This window comes from Eptesicus fuscus, chromosome 13 (assembly GCF_027574615.1).
Source record: "Eptesicus fuscus isolate TK198812 chromosome 13, DD_ASM_mEF_20220401, whole genome shotgun sequence".
In the NCBI taxonomy this organism is placed as follows: Eukaryota; Metazoa; Chordata; class Mammalia; order Chiroptera; family Vespertilionidae; genus Eptesicus; species Eptesicus fuscus.
The window spans coordinates 75974356-75980074 of record NC_072485.1 but is presented as its reverse complement, the minus strand read 5'-3'; the positions used below and the strand labels follow the sequence as shown (position 1 = coordinate 75980074).

General features: G+C 47.9%; 1 long non-coding RNA gene across 1 annotated transcript; it reads right to left on the bottom strand.

The window, feature by feature from the left end:
- Nucleotides 1–1629: 1629 nt before the first annotated feature.
- Nucleotides 1630–5504, bottom strand: LOC129151268 (uncharacterized). The gene is made up of 3 exons (XR_008558000.1): nucleotides 5179–5504; nucleotides 3714–3849; nucleotides 1630–2062 (listed from the first exon to the last, which is right to left on the bottom strand). It is a non-coding gene; the product is annotated as an uncharacterized LOC129151268 (long non-coding RNA).
- Between the last annotated feature and the right edge of the window lie 215 nt (nucleotides 5505–5719).

Below are 5719 nucleotides of genomic sequence, written 5' to 3'. Positions count from 1 at the left end.
ATTGGATTACGTTGAATCTGTTATTTGCCAACTCTGATAAAACAGAGGAAATCAATGTCAGCTTTTCCTGCTGGTTGGAGAAAAAGGACAGCTATATAAAATGATCTGAAGGAAAAATTGCATCCAACACTTTACTTTCAGGTCTCTGAAGGAGGCTGTTATAACAATGGACTATAAATATAGGAGGAATGCTATATCTGCAAAGAAGCAATTCTAACAGTGGTCTGAGGAAGCCAAGAAAATCCAGCTTCTTTTCCCCCAGTATATACACAGGTGCGCTGAGTGGAATGAAATCCACTTAACTTGATTTTATGGACAGTGATTCATGCAAACTCAGTTCCAAACTGCTCAGTACAGCTCGGTTAAATAAATTACACCGAGAGTAAGCCAGCCAGCAATAAAGGCAAAAGACAGAAAATAAACTTGAGGTTGAGGATTGAAATTTTAGGAGTGCCTGCTGTGCCAGAATCATCTTGCTTCTGGAGGTTCGGAAGGGATCTTAGTGATATTCAAGGTCAAGGCTCTCATAAGACTGATGGGGAAATTGAGGCTGACCAGGAAAGACTGACTACATGTCTGAAGTCACTTAGAGAGAAAATGGCAGAATCAGGGCTCTTGAAGCCCAAGTCAGAGTGTTTTTTCATCTTATCAGGCTACTGAATGTCTTATAATCTCACAACTATGAGACTCCAATATTGGTTGAATTAATGAATGATTGAATCTGCTAAGCTAGGGTTAGCCAGAGTCAGCCTGAGGGTTAGAGTGGTGAAGAAAGATCTAAGATCACACCCTGGAATGACTTGTGTGTTTAAGCAGCCCTTCCTAGTCCCTCAGTTTTCCAGCTCGTACCTGGGAGAGATATAACTAGGCCCATACTTAGACCTCCTCTCTGTTGTGTGTGACAGGCATGCCACAGTGCTGCAGGCTCTCTCTTGGTGGCATTCCATGAAGACCTTCAGGGTTAAGACATCACTGCCCAGGTATTCTGTGAAATAGAATTGCATCCTTATAATAAACTAGTAGCCTTGCACACGAATCCATGCGCCAGTAGCTCGCTGCCACCCTCCAGTAGCTCTCCGCCTGCTGCCCTGCCCTCCTATAGCTCCCCCCACCCCCCTCCCCCAGTACCCTCCTCATAGCTTGCTGCCCTTCCCCCTCTTGTAGCTCTCTGCCACCCACTTGTAGCTCGATGCCCCACCCTCCTGCTGATCCGTGATCCGGTTGGTCGTTACGCTTCATGGCGTAATGACCATTTGCATATTACATCTTTATTATATAGGATTATCCATGTCCTTTTTTTTTTTCTAAGTTAGCATCAATTACCTTTTGTTCCTTGTAACCAAAAAATTATTATACAAAGTAAAGAATATTAGTAACAGGGATAATGGATAGATAAATTTAAGGTATGGCTGTCTTAAAATATGGCCACAAATTCTTTGACAATTGTCCCATCAAGAAATGAGGTTTATGTCCCCACTTCTTGAACCTGGGCAGGATTGTGACTGTTGTAATCAATAGAGAATGAAAGATGAGAGATGTGAAGGTAAACATGTGTTCCAATGGTAAATCATAAAAGGCCGTGTGACTTTCTTTTTTTTAATATATATTTTATTGATTTTTTACAGAGAGGGAGAGAGAGAGTTAGAAACATGGATGAGAGAGAAACATCAATCACCTGCCTCCTGCACACCCCCCACTGGGGATGTGCCCGCAACCAAGGCACATGCCCCTGACCGGAATCGAACCTGGGACCCCTGAGTCCACAGGCGGACGCTCTATCCACTGAGCCAAACCGGCTAGGGCAGGCCATGCAACTTTCATCCCATTAGGAGCCACCACATTAAAAGTCTGATTGCTATGAAGCCATCATACTGTGGACAGGCCACATGTTGATGCTGACAGTCAGAGCTGAGCCCAACCTTGCACAGGCACCAGCCATATGTGACCCAAGAAGCTTCCAGAGGACTCCAACCCTTGCCACTCAAGTCTTCCCATTTGAAGGCCCAGAGATATGTGGGAGCAATGCCAAGCCATCTCCCCATGCCTTCTGTAAGTTCCTGACCTGCAGAATACATGAAGAGAGAAAAACTGGTGGTTATTTTATGTCATTACATTCGGGGTAGTTTGTTACATGGCAATATATAACTGAAACAGAAGTATGTAAAGGAATAAGAAAAAAAGCCAAGAGTATGGAGCATCGTTTAGCTGGTGTGTACACAGTGGGACATGGAATGCTGTGGCGGGCTGGCACGGCCATGGCATACTCAGCCCCGGGGCGCCTTATGTGCCGCGCCAGCTCCGCCAGGTTCAGTGACCCTGAGAGAGGGCGGCTGAAAGGCTTAGAAAAGACAGACAAGAGAAGGAAAGCTGGGTCTGAGTGGGAAGCTGCCCCCATGGAGAGACAGCGCCAATGCCCACAAGCTGTGTCTTTATTTTATAGCAGATGCTACGAGGCAAAGGAAGGGCGTGGTCAAGATGTTTACAACCTTTTCGTGGGCTTTGATCCCACTCAACTACATGCACCTGGTCAAGCTTTGTTTACTTGCAGCCTATATCACTCAGGCACGTGGGGCCACGTGTTCGGACCATAGGTTCAAGCTTACAACTACAGCTGTTGACTATCATTGTGCGGGGAGGGCTCTGCCCTCCAAGCTGGGACTTGCACGTGGCCGCGAGAGGACAGTGCCCTCTCGTCAGTCCAAGGCTTGATTGAACCTGTCCAAACACTGTAGCCGCGCCCCACAGAATGCCGTATCTATCCGAAGAGACTGGAGGTTGGGGGCTTGAGGGAAGGGACAGGTGCTGGCAAAGGAGGGTCATTTCAGAGAAGCACTGCCTCCTTTGGTGGAGGCCTGTGCCAGCGCTGGGTGGAGGCCCTCCTGTCAGATGAGGAGCCTGACATAGGGGACAGCCCAGTGGCCCTTTGAATGTGTTTCAGAGGCTGTAGTTTACTCTCTCAGCCACGTGTCATTGCGGAAGGACCACGAAGGCATTGTAGCCTTTCAAATGCTCCAATCTGTGGAACCTGGACTCTGGGTTGCAAGGGACAGAAATCCAAGTCAGCGAGTACAACTAGCACATGAACAATCTGACATATAACTTATGATCAGAAATGCAACTCAACTTCTCTCAGTCCCTTTAAACTTTATACAGTAGAGAGTTTTGGCATCACGCCATCCCAGAGTGGTCCAGCGGTGCAAGGCTGCTGTTGGAAGGAAATGGTGTGCCATCCTGACATCTTCTCACATACTCCCGTAGCACGGTTTTCACGTGCCTCAGTGAACAGATACCTTCCTTAGGTGGCAGCTTGGCATTTTGCTGTGCTAAGGCCAAGTTGTGCCTGAGGATATCCAGCATTTCCTGACTTACCAGCTAGTAATCCATCCATTAGACATAGCCCCATGGCATGTACTATCTATCACCACAATCATGTGCAAAACAAACCACAAAATTTCAGTGACACACAGCAATCAACCTTCTGTTGATGAGTTTGTGGGTCAGCTGGGTGATTTCACTGGGCTTCGTAAAGATCCGTCATGCACCTACCCTCAACAGTAGGTTGGCTCAGGAGGCTTGGCTGCACTTGGCTGGGCCGACCTCTCTCACATATCTAGAGCCTTGACCTGGCTTTGCTCCCCATGTCTCAACCTCCATTCAAGCTAGCCAGACTCGTTCCCATGGTGAAGGGCAGAGGAATAAGAGGAAGAACAAACCAAGTAAGGACTCTTGCGGCCTAGGCTTGGACTAGCGTATCATCACATCTATCATCTTCTATTGGCCAAGGCAAGTCACAAGATCAGCTCATGTCCAAGGGGTTAGAGAAACATCTTCACATCTCGCGGGGAGGAGCTGCAAAGGCAAATTGCGAAAGTCGTGTCTTTACTGATTCCTCCGGGGATAAGAAAGGGTCTTTCGGAGAGTGGCCTGAACCCCCTCCCCCGCCCCCCAGGAGCCTTGGGATGATGCATCAACAACAGACACAGCTCAGCTCCTGATGGGAGAGCCCGATGTGGCAGCAAACTCAGTTCCAGCAGAAACCACAGTGCAGGGATTTCTGCGAGGAGCCCAGACAGAGTGGGAGACCCACCTCCTGGACATGGGTGACTCATGGGAGCCCTCCTGCCTGAGTTGGAGATAGGAAAAGCATTTACACTGAACAAAGGCCCTCCCAGCCCTCGCTGAAGGAGCTGTTTGTTTCCCAAGGCCCGATGGAACAACTAACTGTAAGCTGGGGAGAGGAAATTACACAATGGATGTTGAAATGTGGGCTTGTTGAAAAGTTGTCACTCGAGTAATGAATGCCCTGTTTCCTGTTTTTTTGCCTAAAGTTAAATGCTGGGCATAATTAGCTAGTTAAAAAAAAAAAAAAGCAAGCTTGGCAGCAGAACAAAAATAGCACATTTTGGGAGCTCAGGCCAATTAAAATTGTTTATGCAGCCATTTAGCAATATTTTTCTCCAAACTGTTATGACCAGGAAATATGTAGCATGAGACTGTAAGGCAAGTTCCTCCGAAGAAAAATGGCCCACACGCTGATCCTTTAAACAGCCTGTGGTTCCCAGGGGGTTTTATATTAAGAATGAACACTTCCATCCTCCTGCACTCCCCGGGCCTCCTCAGGATCTTGAGAACAGCATCGCTCACGCTGTGTAGCAGGCAGCTGTCACCAGGCACTGCAACCTGCTAATGTTAAGATTAGACCAGCTCCCCTATGTGTTAGAGGCTGCCTGATGTAGTCATTTAAATCATCTGGCTGATGCCGTCATCCGACTGAGTGCACGAATTGTTTCTGTGAGTAACTGGACAGTCTACCTGGTGTCGGGATTCGTTGCTCGAACTCTGCAAAGACTGCCCTTGGGGAAGGTGGTCAGGATTCCTCCTCTCCGCGCTCCCGCCAGCACTTGCCACCTGTTTCCCTGGTGACCTTCCACCTCTAGTCTTCAGGTTACATCTTCCTTCCCCTCTCCAGCCTCCCTATCAAAGCCGGCTTTCAGATCCTTCATTTGCAGGAAGGTGTAATGGACTGATAGCAACAGCTTTAAATGGGACTTTGAGTATGGAATTTCAGGCCTTCTCCAACTGAGTTAAGGGATGGGGTGAGCAGTTTGAAGGCAAGGAGCCTTCCCAGTGTCCTTAAAATTCCACCCCAAGAGAAACAGCCTATTTTACTTCACTTACCAGGTTAACCTACTTGGCTGACCCCCTCGGTTGGCTGACAGGAGAGAGAAGATCTTTGGGGACCTTCATTCCACTTGTAGGCATTGCCCCAGAAGCTCCAGCACAGTTTGTCTTAGTCTGGCCACCTCCTCTGCCAGAGTTCTGGATGGCAGGTCAGGGGCAGCCTCCCAGCCCTCAGGCATCCAGGTGCACCACTCACCTGGGAGGCTGTTAAAGGCCTTCAGTCATTCCTGGGTTGGACAGGGCCGATCAAACAGCAGAAGAGCCATCTCCTTCCTTCCTGTTAACACTCATTCATTCGTTTGTTCATTCACTCAAGTGTTCATTCGTTCATATCTGGGTAATACTTATAAATACTATGACTCCAAAATAATAAGTTAGCTTGAAATTAACAGCCCTCCTTGGCTGAATTTCAGCATCCCTGTCTCACCTTTTCTCTGACTAGTCATTTTCCTGTTTGCCAGGATCTCTGCCTCAGAAGCACACCCTGTACTTTTATACTTGTGTGCTTTGTTGAGACTCTGTCCCCTGCACTGTGCTC